Below are 13,210 nucleotides of genomic sequence, written 5' to 3' on the forward strand. Positions count from 1 at the left end.
TCTATAAAATTTAAATGATATGAATTTTGAGTGAAAATGTGAATGTAATTTCAAATCCTCCTTATTATAATGTTTGCGTCGTAATAGAATAAACTTTTATTCTTGATTAGGTATTGATTCATAAACAGAATTTGTATATATATAGTGTATTTTATATAAAAATTATATTTGTGCAGCATTACTCTTTTTGATTACTTATTCTACCAGCCATTAAGAAAAATTATATTTGTCTAGTGTTACTCTTCTACAGATAAAAAAAATAAAATTAAATGAAATTAAAAGAACATGATGTTAAAGGGCCAAACAAACAATCTAACAAGAACTATAAACAACAAAAAATAAACTGTGAAAAAAATAGCTAAGATTTAGGAAAAATCACTGATCTTCTTATAGATATGGTTTCGAAAAGTAAGATCTGCAGCAAACTTGCCGTCGATGTTGTCCTTATCGTCGCTACCAATCTCTGTCACTGCCACTGCCACTGCCACTACTGTGCTTCAGTCATTACTAGAAGTTAGAGTTAATGAGGAAAAACACCCACAACAATATGTGAGGAGGATTGAAAGTAGAGAGAACCCTTGTAAGTGTTAAAAATTCAAAAACCTATGTTGAAATTAGGTGAGAATCATTTGACAATATACTATAATAATTAAAAAGTTAAAAAGTCACTAAAAATGTCAAAAAGTTAAAAAATTATACAAAAAATAAAGATTTTATTTTATCTCTATTTTTTTTATATATTCAAAAAAAAAAAACAAAAACAAAAAATCATCCCAAAAATATTAATTTTTTTCACCTCATATTTTAATTAAAAAATTAAAAAGTTACTAAAATAATCTATATTCAAACCAATCCTCAACAAATTTGATCTCTCTATCTCCTAGGTTAATCTCATTTTTTCAAGAGTTGACTATATCAGAGCAAAACAAATTAGTTAGAGCATTTCCAACGGATTGCTAAAACACCTGCTATTGCCAAAATATGGCAGCTTAGGGCAAAATGGGTTCTTCAATGGCATAATATAGCGGCTGTTAAATTTGGCATTTGTCAAATCTTGTGCCAAATTTGTCATAAGCTTTGGCAGCTGCCAAATTTGCCAGCTCACCCAAAACTAATTGCTTTCTTTCCTTCCTTCCCTCTGTCATGACCTAAACTCACCCCTATAAGTTTAGGATCGTAACCGGTCAGTAATCCTAAGATTACCGAAGGCCTCTGAAACATATTGTCACGACCCAAACCCGCCACTATGGTTTTAGCACCGTAACCGGCCAGTAATCCGTGATTACCGAAAGCTTGCTTAACAGTCAAGACAGTAATACAGAGTACAGGGGCTGGCGGAAGCCAAAACAGTAAATAAAAGGTGTCCAATGAGCTGTGACATTTTGAATGCAATAAGAGTTTCCTGAACATATTCACATTCAAACCAAAACAGTATATACATACATCATATACAGACATTCAGGTTAGGGACCAAATCCCTAACATAACAGTACAGTGTAAGTCTCAACATTTATTACAGAACAGAGGCAAAAGGGGAAATCTAAAACACCCCAAACCAGCCCTAGCTTGAAACGACTTGGAACCTCACAGTGAGGCACAACGGTTGACTTGACAAAACGAGAGCTAACCCAACACTCCTAACTCCGATCCAGTGCCTGGACACATACATATATATATAAACAGTGAGCTAAAACCCAGCGAATAACAATTGTGTAAAGAGGTTAAAAATGAATGTCCTTTCAGTAATTAAACAGTCATATCAGTCATTTAGAAACCATAGCAGTTATATGTGGTACATCCAATAGCAAAACAGTACAGTAGGTCTTAACAGACCGAACAGTCAGTTGATGGCCATCATAACAGTAACAGTAGTGGTTTCAAACTTGGGAACCGACAGAGATCTCCATGACAGTAGCAGTAACAGTACAGTAACAGTAAGTTGCTAAGGATGCCACGAATACAGTTTACAAATAGGACAAACATTAATTCATTAAACAATAACGTTTCAGTAAACAGAACAGTTGATCATTCAGAAAATATTCATATTTAAACATATCTTTACAACATTGTTACTCACAGAGCACTGGGCTATAAGCCGCTAATGAGCGTCCTCGGATGCCAATCCTACACAGTTACAGAACGAACACACACTAAGTTATACACTTGGGAATCAACAACTTAGTCCCTATCTTGACTCGGTGTGGTTCTACATCAAAATCCTCATTAAGATGCCTTAAACATGGCTTAGGAATGTCTAAGATGGAAAGAGGATCTAAAGATGCACTTTAAAACACTTTTCAAAATTTTTAGAAAACAGGAGTCCCGCTCGAGCGTGGCTTTCTACGCTCGAGCGAACATGCAGACAAAGGAGCTCCGCTCGAGCGTGAATTCCTTCGCTCGAGCAGACTGTAACTTTCATGAAAAGTACTGGATGCATGCAATTCACGCTCGACGGACGCTCGACCTCCGCTTGAGCGTGAGACTTAGGTCCTCGCTCGAGCGTGAACTCTCTCGTTCGAGCGTACTGCAAAACACACAAACTTCTGGGTATACGCATTTCACGCTCGAGCGTAACTCTCATCGCTCGAGCAGAATGCATGTACTCAGGGTTCACTATCAAGCGTGAAAGTCCCCGCTCAAGCGTAGGTCAAATTTCTGAAAAATCCAGATTGACCTCCAAACATGAAATTCAACATTCAACCATTCAAAACTCATTTTTCTGGGCCAAAACTTTGGAAAATACTTGGTAACCCATAAAACAACATGTTTCAAAGATCAATTTTGTAAAATCAAGCCCAAAAGTAACCCAATTAACACCAATTTGAAATAAACTTTAAGAACAAGATGTACATTTAACATGCATGTGTTCAATTGAATTCAAAGCTACTAACACATGACCAAATGCAAGTTTTAGCTCAAGAACATGATGAATTCATGGACTATAACAAAAATGTGGACATGCATGTGGAAATTAATGAAGAACAACCTTAAAATTCAAGAATATGTGCATGCATGCATGGATTAAGCCTCAATTTAACATATTAAGCTAATTCTTGCCTTAAATCACTAATCTTTCCATGAATCATGCAAGAAACAACTTAAATTCACAATCAAGAAGATGAATCTTTACCTTAGGTCTAGAATTTAAGGTATACAAGCTCAATTATGCAATCTCTCTTCAATTTCTTCTAGTTCCCAAGCTAAATTTGATGAACTCAAGTTTTCTCTTAACTCTCTCTCTCTCTTGCTCACGGTTTTGGTCTCAAATGAGATGAGGAAATGATATAAAGTACAACCATTAAGTCCAAACAAAATGTGTAGGAAATGGCCACTCAATGGCAATTTGGTAATAAAGCCAAACTAATGTAATTTAACTTAAATAACTCTAATTTAATCCTCCCAAATCAAATTTAAATTAAAGCTACCATAAAATCACATAAATTCTAATTAACATAAAACACCAATCAATTTCATATTCGGCCGCCGATAAGGCCTTCAATTCGCAATTCAAAATTAAAACACGAATAGATTATTTAGTAGTCAAACAGATAGAAATGCATTTACAGACAATACACCCATGCAATCAGTTTAGAATTTCCTCCTAATCAGTTACTTATCATACTCAGTCACAGTTTAGCAGTAATCAGAGGTGAGGGTTGTCACACATATTAACATACAAGGATTTAGCGGAAGCAAATATTACAAAAACAACGTCCATAGAGCTATGCAGACTTATATGGGACAGAGATTTTAAAACTTATATTTACATATTTATATGTAGTCACTGTCTTTCGACACCCATTTCTAAACAAAACAAAAAGAGACTTAGCCCTAAATTCAGATTATACAAAAATCTTGGTTAACAAAAGAAAGAAAAGATTAAGACATACATCACGTGCGCTAGACTTGAGCATTTGAAACACTTGGGAACCTCCTCGGGAGGTACAGTGGCTGGTTTGACAAAACAAAACTCTAGGCTAGCAACTTAGGCCTGGTCCCGTGTTTGATCACCTACATACATAAATAATACAGTGAACTAGAGCCTAGTGGATAACAATAGGGTAAAGGGTTTATGAATGATGTCTAAAACAGATTCAGAAATCAGATTTCATATCAGATTCAGATTCAGATTCACATACTTATACAGATTTCATAAACAGTTATATGTGGTACATCCATTAGCTAACAGATCAGATTGGTCATAAAGACTAACATGCATAGTCGGTACCGACAATCATAAAGGTCAACATCTTTGTGTACATATAGCCATGGTATTGTTACCCCCAGGTGAGGGCTACATAAACATAGGCCTCGGTATTGTTATCCCTGGGCAAAGGTCACATGAACGTAGACTAATATATTGTTACTTCTAGGCAAGGGCCATGTGCATATTGGCTATGGTACTGTTACCCCCGAACGAGGGCCACATGAACATAAGCCACGGTATTGTTACCCCAGGGAAAAGGCCAGGTGAACTAAGGATGCCACAAATACATTTTAGAAAAATGGACATTCATTCATGATTCATAAAAGCATTTCAAAAAACTGATCATATCATTTCAATCAGAAAATACGTATAATCAAACATAGTTTTACAAAGTTGTTACTCACAGATAGCGCCAGCAGTAGCATGACAGATTACTTGAACATAACAGATTGATCAGGCGGGCGATAACATATGATCTATACAAACACATGATAGATACACATTGGACACACGTCTCAAAGGTGTTTAACTTATCATTCTTCTTCCTTAGCGTGTGTTTCTAACTTTTATCCTCATTATTGTAGTTTAAACATGGCCTAGGAATACCTTAGATGCAATGAGGATGCAAAAATGCACTTTGAAAGACTTAGCCAAAATTTTGAAAACAAGGCAGTTCGCTCGAGCGAAGTTTTGATCGCTCGAGCGATCTGCAAAGTTTGCAAAAGTACCAGATACTCGATTTTTACGCTCGACGGTCTCTCGAGCCAAGTGTTGAGAATAAATGGTGGTCGCTTAAGCACAAATTCTGTCGCTTGAGCTAAGGCTCATGTCTGTAAAAGTACTAGGAGCTTGCATTTTACGCTTGAGCAAAGGAACTTCGCTCGAGCGATCTTGCCAAATTCTGGAATTTCCAGATTGCTCGCCAAGCTTCAAAACTCAATTCTGATGTATCAAAACACATTCTTTTGGGCCAAGACTTAAGAAAACACTTGTAAACTCATAAAACTTTATGAATTGAAGCCATTTCGCAAAATCAAGCCCAAAAGCATTGTCATTAATCCAAAACAAAACTTGAAATTCAATATATAAAACATGCATGACTTGAGATGGGTTCATTTCTTCCAAAACATGATCAATTGAGATAAAATAATGTAAAATGTGATGAATTGCCAAAACCAAGCATGAACAATGACATGCATGAGGAATTTCTTGGAAAATAAACTCAAACTATGATGAAATGAGCATGCATGCATCACTTGCTTCCCAATTCTACTTTGTTAGCTCAAATTATACATTAATCAACTTAATTCTCTAGAATTCTCATGTTAGATTGCTCAAACTGATATAGAATGAATTAAATCATTACCTAAAGCTTTGAGTTTTAAATATAGTAGCTTAATCCTTCAAGTTCTCTTCAATTTCTTCTAACTTCTCTATAATTCCTTAGCCTTCAAGTTGATTTCTCTCTCTCTCTCTCTCCTCTTCCTTTCCCTCATGTTTTTGAGGTCAAGAAGCTTGAAATGGAAGTGTATATAATGTTCTAAGGCTTAACATTAGCCTTATATAGGCTTCACTAATTAATCTAACTTAGCCTAATCAAAGTGTAATTATTTATTCTAATTATTTGATTCCGAATCGAATTTTAATTAAACTTACCATAATATTCCAAAAATTCTAATTTACACGTTGGCCTATTCAATTTCGTGTTCTGATAGCGATAAGGCCTTCAATTCATAGTTTCAAGCAGAATTACTGACAAATATTCCTAAAGCTGACAGATATAAGCACAAAACATATGCAATTAACTGAGAATTTCTTCTTAATTACTCATTAGGCATTTTTAATCATGGATTATAGGCTAATCACAGATTGGGGTTGTTACAGTCTTCCCTCCTTAAAGAGTTTGGTCCTCCAAACTCGAATTACCTTCATTTTGAAAAAAAATCGGGTCTAGGGGGGACAAATCAGGATATCTCTTCATCATGTTTTCTTCGGTTTCCCACATCACATACGTCCCTCTATGATTTTTCCAATCAACTTTCACCAATGGGATTTCAATGTTTCTCAATCTTTTGATTTGATGGTTAACTATCTATATTGGTCATTCTTTATAAGTAAAATCATCTTTCAGAAGTACATGGATCAATTCAATGACATGAAGTGGATCTCGCAAATAGTCCCAAAGCATAGAAATATGGAAAACATTGTGCATGTTCTCCATGACTGGAGGTAAGGCCACTTGATATGTCACTAGATTAATTTTCTCAATGATTTTATATGGCCCAATGTATCGCGGTGCCAACCTTGCCTTTAACTCCAAACCGTGTCTGGCCTTTCATCGGAGTTACTTTAATGAACACATGGTCACTGACTTCATATTCCCTATCTTTTCTTCGGACATCTGCATAACTCTTTTGACGACTTTGAGCGGTTTTCAATTGTTATTGTATCAGTTTCACCTTTTTCAGTTGTCTTTTGTACAAGTTGCGATGCCAACGACATGTCTCCTTCTTTAGCCCAACAAATCGGAGATTGGCATTTTCTTCCGTACAAAGCTTCATAAAGGAGCCATCAATACTCTAATGATAGCTGTTATTATACACAAACTCGACCAGAGATAAGTACATCTCCCAATTCCCTTGGAAATCTAACTCACACATTCTCAACATATCCTTCAAAGTTTGAATGGTTCGTTCAGATTGGCCATCTGTTTGAGGGTGATAAGCACTGCTCAGTCTCAATTCAATTCCCAAGGCTTGTTGCAAACTTTGCCAGAATCTTGAAGTGAGTTTTGAGTCTCTATCAGATATAATAGACACAGGTACTCCATTCAATCTCACAATTTCATTCACATAGATATTAGCCAATTTATTCGCATTATAAAATGTTTTCACAGGCAAAAAGTGAACAGATTTAGTCAAGTGATCAACAATGACCTAGATAGAGTCCATACCTTGAGAGAAGCAAGGCAGTCCAACAATGAAGTCCATTGTAATATGCTCCAATTTCCATTCTAGTATTGGAAGTGGCTGAAGCAGTCCAGTCGGTGGTTGATGTTCAGCTTTCACTTGTTGGTAGTGCAAACACGTGGCTACATAATTAGCAATACACTTCTTTATACCAAGCCACCAAAAATTCTGTTTCAAATCTTTGTACATTTTTGTGTTTCCTGGATGCATAGTAAATTTAGACTTGTGAGCTTCGGCCATAACACGTTTTCTCAACTCTGAACAATCCGGTACACAAAGTCATCCTTGAAATTTCAAGACATTGGCTCCAAACATGAATCTGGGCCTCGGTTTTGAATTAATCTCATCAACAATCTTATTCAAAAATTCATTTTCTAACTGTTTTCCTTTAATTTCTTCAATTATGGTAGATTGTTTTCCTTTAATTTCCTTTAATTGAAGCTATTTCGCAAAATCAAGCCCAAAAGCATTGTCATTAATCCAAAACAAAACTTGAAATTCAATATATAAAACATGCATGACTTGATATGGGTTCATTTCTTCCAAAACATGATCAATTGAGATAAAATAAAGTAAAATGTGATGAATTTCCAAAACCAAGCATGAACAATGACATGCATAAGGAATTTCTAGAAAAATAAAGTCAAACCATGATGAAATAAGCATGCATGCATGATTTGCTTCCCAATTCTACTTTCTTAGCTCAAATTATACATGAATCAACTTAATTCTCTTGAATTCTAATGTTAGCCAGCTCAAACTCATAAAGGATGAATTAAATTCTTACCTAAAGCTTTGAGTTTTCAAATGTAGTAGCTTAATCCTCCAAGTTCTCTTCAATTTCTTTCAATTTCTCTATAAGTCCTTAGCGTTTAAGTTGATTTCTTCTCTCTCTCTCTCCCCCGCTTCCTCTCTCTCACATTTTTGAGATCAAGAAGCTTGAAATGGAAGTGTATATAATGTTCTAAGGCTCAACATTAGCCTTATATAGGCTTCACTAATTAATCTAGCTTAGCCTAATCAAATTGCAATTATTTATTCTAATTATTTGATTTCGAATCGAATTTTAATTAAACTTACGATAATATTCCAAAAATTCTAATTTACACATTGGCCTATTCAATTTCGTATTCTGATGCCGATAAGGCTTTCAATTCACAGCTTCAAGCAAAATTGCCAACATATATTTCTACAATTGACAGATATAAGCATAAAACACATGCAATTAATTCAGAATTTCTTCTTAATTACTCATTAGGCATTCTTAATCATGGATTATAAGCTAATCACAGGTTGAGGTTGTTATATCCTCCCTCATTTTCTCATATTTTCCCGAAAAAAACTCCCTAAAACAGATAATTTTTTTTAAAATAAAATTCACCAATTTTTTTTTTAACAGAATTCACCAATTTGTTTATATAGATTTGGGAATTTTTTTTTTTTGGTTAACAAAATTCACCAAATCTCAAGCAAAGTAAAGCAATCTCAATCAAAAATCCCAAAAAATGAAGCAAATTTAAAATAGAAAATACCTGAATTTCAATATGCATTAAAAGTTTGGGTTTGTGATATGCGATCTGCGAAGAAGGCTCTTTGATTTGCGATCTGCGAAATGTCTTCCTGATCTATGATCTTCGTTTTCATCTTCTTTGTGATATGTGAAGAGGGGTTTGTGATCTTTGATCTCGTCAATTGATGTCACGGGAGAGAGACAAAAGAGATGAAGAGAAGAGGGGGTGAGATGTCGACTGTGAAAGACCAAGATGAAGAGAAAGAGAAAGAAATGTTGGGGTTCTTTTGGTAATAGTCCATTTTGTGGTAGTGGGTTCTGGGGAAGAGACAAGAGAGAACAATGGAGCGAGCGAGAGAGAGAGAGAGAGAGACGTTTGTTCTTCAAAGAAAAGAAGTGAGGCAGGTCAATGAGAAGGTTCTGGATTAAGAGAGTGAGAGAATGAAAAAGATGCAAAGAGAGAAAGAGAGAGCGCCCTATTCGAATTATTGTTTGAAAAAATAGGTTTTGGATTGTTGTTTATTTTTCAATGTCAATTTATTTTAATGTAATTTTAATTATTTAATTTATTTTGATTTTTTATATTTGGGGATTTTTCAATGTCAATTTATTTTAATTTTTTATATTTATCTAGTTGGGTAGAATGTAAATATTTGACTTTTTTAAGAAAAAGTTTTTAAATGTTCATAAAAGAAAAAAAATAAATAATAAAAAAATTATTCAAAAACCTATACCCAAACATCACCTACAAAATTAGAGGAAAAATTGATTGAAATTTGTCAAAATAGCATGTGACCGTTGGAACATCATTGTTATAATTTGACATTTTGTTATTGTAGATTGCCAAATTATAACTTTGGCAATACTATTAGGCCACGTTTGTTTGGCGGATTAGGTTGAATGAGATTGTCAATAAGAGGATGGTTAGTGAAGAGATTGTTAATGTGGGGATTGTTAGTAAAAGGATTAAGTAAAAATATGTTTGTTTTGATGATAGTGTGGGAGATGATTAGTGATAGGATTGTTAAAATATTTTTATGTAAAATAAATAAATAAAAATTATTTCTATATTAAAAAAACTAAAACAAATATTAAAACAAGGAGAATTTTTTTTAAGGTCCCTAATAATAACAATTTAGAGTATAAAGGACACGCGAAAAAATAGTGATGCATTAGGTCCCTGAACAACTTGGCGCGCGTTTTTAATTATTTTGTGGACCAAAATACCCTTGCCAAAATCAACACAAAAACGAAACTCATTCCGACGTCTGAGTTCCATTCCAAACATCCAGCATCTTCACGAAGAGGAGAACAGCAGAATTAGGGTTTCAACATCATCTGCACCATCGACATTAGAGCTTCGTTATCTTCTTCAAAAATCATTCCCATTCCTTCCTCACAAATTTCTCTGACCTAGGTTAAAGCTTCGTTTTCACTGCTCATCATCATCTCAATCCATCTTCGTCACGTCGCATCTTCATCTTGGGCCATATCAGCTCGTCATTCAAGTTTCATCCTAACTCTGGTTAGTTTTTCTACAATACAACTAGATTTTCTCTGAAAACACAGTTAATAGCATTTTATAATAACCTTCCATAAATTAGGGTTTCAATTTCGTAATAAAAAGCTACCTGAATTTGGAAAAAGTTATTTCTGTGTGTTTTGAACTTATTCTTGAACATGTTTGTGTGATTTTATCTGTAAATTTCTCTGGCATTTGAATTTCTCTGATTTTTGCTTGATATATGTTTCTTCTTTCAATTTTCTCTGGCATGTTTATTTTCACAAAAACAATTTTCTGTGTTTTTATCTTATTCTTGAACATGTTTCTGTAATTTTGTCTATAAATTTCCCTGCTCTATAAATTTCTCCATAATATGTATTTTTAATTGGAATGTCTATCTTTCTCTAGAATGTTTATTACTCTCTTGCCTCTGTCTAAGTTTCTCTGGTATTTATAATTTTCTCTGACCACATCACATCACTTTTCTCCCTTGTGTGTCTCTATCATTTTTAATTTTCTCTGAAATTTTAATATTATGGACTGGAATGAATGTTTCTTCTTTGAATTTTCTCTGCCATGTGTATTTTGAGAAAAAGTTATTTCTCTGAATTTTGATCTTATTCTTGAACATGCTTCTGTGATTTTGTCTATGAATTTCTCTGCTTTGTAAATTTCTCTGGAATATGTATTTTTCTCTATAATGTCTATTACTCTCTTGCCCCTGTCTAAGTTTCTCTGGTATTTATAATTTTCTCTGACCACATCACATCACTTTCCTCTCTTGAGTGTCTCTATCATGGTTAATTTTCTCTGGTTGTGTATGTAAATTTCTCTTACATTTTAATATTATGAATTGAAATTTTCTCTGGAATGGAAATTTCCTCAAGAATGTGTAATTTTCTCCGGAATGTGTATTTTTCTCTGGTATGTTTATTTTGTTCAATTCTTGGTTTCAATATGGTGTAATTCTCAGTGGCATGTTTATATTACTTTGTTTATTTTATCTTGCTAATTGTGAAATGGAAATTTTCTTTCGCTTGCCATGTTTACTTTTTTCTATCATTCATTTTCTCTGGTATGTTTACTTCTATATGTAATTTTAACAATTATTGAAAATTTCTCTTCCATGTTTATGATGCTATGTTGATTTTCTCTGACATTTAATTTTTAATGTCCAATTTTCTCTGGCATGTCAAATTTTCTCTGGCATGTCCAATTTTCTGTAATTTTTTCTTATTTGTAATTTTCTTTGGCATCTCCAATTTTCTCTTTTCTGTAATTTTCTCTAACATGTCCAATTTTCTCTGGGATTTAATGTTGACATCTTTATGTTTTAATCATTGTCTAGAAATGGCAAAACGTAAAAGCAGCGAAACACCGAAAACACCAAGCAAAAAACAGAAACTCTCTCAGTCTTCTTATGGACTAAGATAAAAAACCAGCAGCAAAACACTAGAAACACCAAGCAAGAAAGAACAACTCTCTGTCTTCTTATCATCCAAAATCAAAAACCAGCAGCAAAACACCACAAACTCCTCACCAAAACACACAAGTCCAAGCTGATGAAGCAACTAGCATCTAGATGAGTACCCCAACTTCAAAAGACTCAAGCTCAAGGAGGAAAAAACCTGTTAAACTCCACAGAAAGAGAGCTCACTACAGCATGCAATTCCGATCCAACCTCTCATCTGTCGTCTCCTTTTTTCAAACACTTAAACTCAATTCAAAACAACTTCTAGAGCTTCAAAAGACCCCATTCTGGTATTTGATCCAAGCTCTAATCACTGGAAGGATGGATCCAAAGAAATCTAGGAAATTCGATGATGATGTAGTTGCCATAATCCAATGTTACAATGAAAAAACAAAAGCATTCACAGTTAGTAAGAAGAACCTGACCTTTATAACAAATGACATGACCTTGATTTTTGGTTTGGAATGAGGTAAAGGAGCCATGTCATTAAGATACTCTAAAAAGCCAAAATCTGCATTCCTCAGGAGAAGATTCCAAAAGGACACAAGGCTCACTGGTCCCGTTCTTAAAAATGCCTTGGTTAAAACAATGAAAGGCAAGCAACCAACTGCCTTCAAAGATGTAGCAATCATTGTTACATTGTACTTGTGTCTCACCCTATTTTTTGCAACAAGTGAAAATTCAATAGGTTGGGTTTTTATAAAGTATGTGGAGTCTCTTGAATCAATGAAACAGTATAATCGGCCAGAAGCAATCACATCAACATTGATTGATTCTATCATGGCATTGCACAAAACTCCAGAAAAAGTTACGGGGTGTGTCTTTGCATTGCTGGTAAGTATAATATCCATTCAAATTTGCAGTTATCATACTTACAAATTTGTGCATTTAAAAAATTTTATTTACTTTCATTTTCATCACAGTATTGGCTATGTGAACATGCAACTATCATTGACTCGGAAGACAGAACACAACTGACTTCCCAAGATGTGCCAAGTAGAACCTGCAAACCTTGCCGAAACAGCTGCAGAAGACACCAATCTACTCTCTTGCATCTCAGCAGGTTAAATTCTTATTGCTACTGAAATCTCAGTGAAATTCTTAAATTTCTCTGACCACTGCTTTGTTTCCCTCCTTGTGCATTGATTGATTAAAATCAATTTTCTCTGAACTATCAATTTATGTTTTCTTCTTTGGTTACCACTGGTCTATTTCTGCCATTGTAATCAATTTTCTCTGCCATCCAAATTTCTCTGACCACAATTGTAACACATTAACTTATATGCCCTGATTGATTTTCTCTGATATCTAAATTATGTTGATTGTTTCATAATTTTCTCTGGCCCATCAAATTTTATCTCCTTGTGTGTAATTTTCTCTGCCCATAACTTATGTGTCTTGCATCTTTGATAAACACTGTTTATTTCTACCCTTCTAATGAATTTTCTCTAGAATCCAAATTTCTCTAACACAATTATAGTAAAACATTAACTTATATGTCTTGATTGATTTTCTCTGATATCTAAATTATGTTGCTTGTTTCATAATT

The 13,210-nt window shown here is 34.2% G+C and overlaps 1 long non-coding RNA gene across 2 annotated transcripts; it reads right to left on the reverse strand.

Annotated features, from left to right (window-relative positions):
- Positions 1–212: 212 nt before the first annotated feature.
- LOC114282864 (uncharacterized) lies at positions 213–9,128 on the reverse strand. 2 transcript variants are annotated; one of them, XR_003636429.2, is made up of 4 exons: positions 8,709–9,128; positions 7,161–7,376; positions 3,891–4,011; positions 213–1,655 (listed from the first exon to the last, which is right to left on the reverse strand). It is a non-coding gene; the product is annotated as an uncharacterized LOC114282864 (long non-coding RNA). The 2 variants fall into 2 exon arrangements; XR_003636428.2 differs by lacking the exon at positions 213–1,655 and having other exon boundaries at positions 3,718–4,011; positions 8,709–9,121.
- Between the last annotated feature and the right edge of the window lie 4,082 nt (positions 9,129–13,210).

This window comes from Camellia sinensis, chromosome 5, assembly GCF_055761805.1.
Source record: "Camellia sinensis isolate YWXY chromosome 5, ASM5576180v1, whole genome shotgun sequence".
NCBI lineage: Eukaryota > Viridiplantae > Streptophyta > Magnoliopsida > Ericales > Theaceae > Camellia > Camellia sinensis.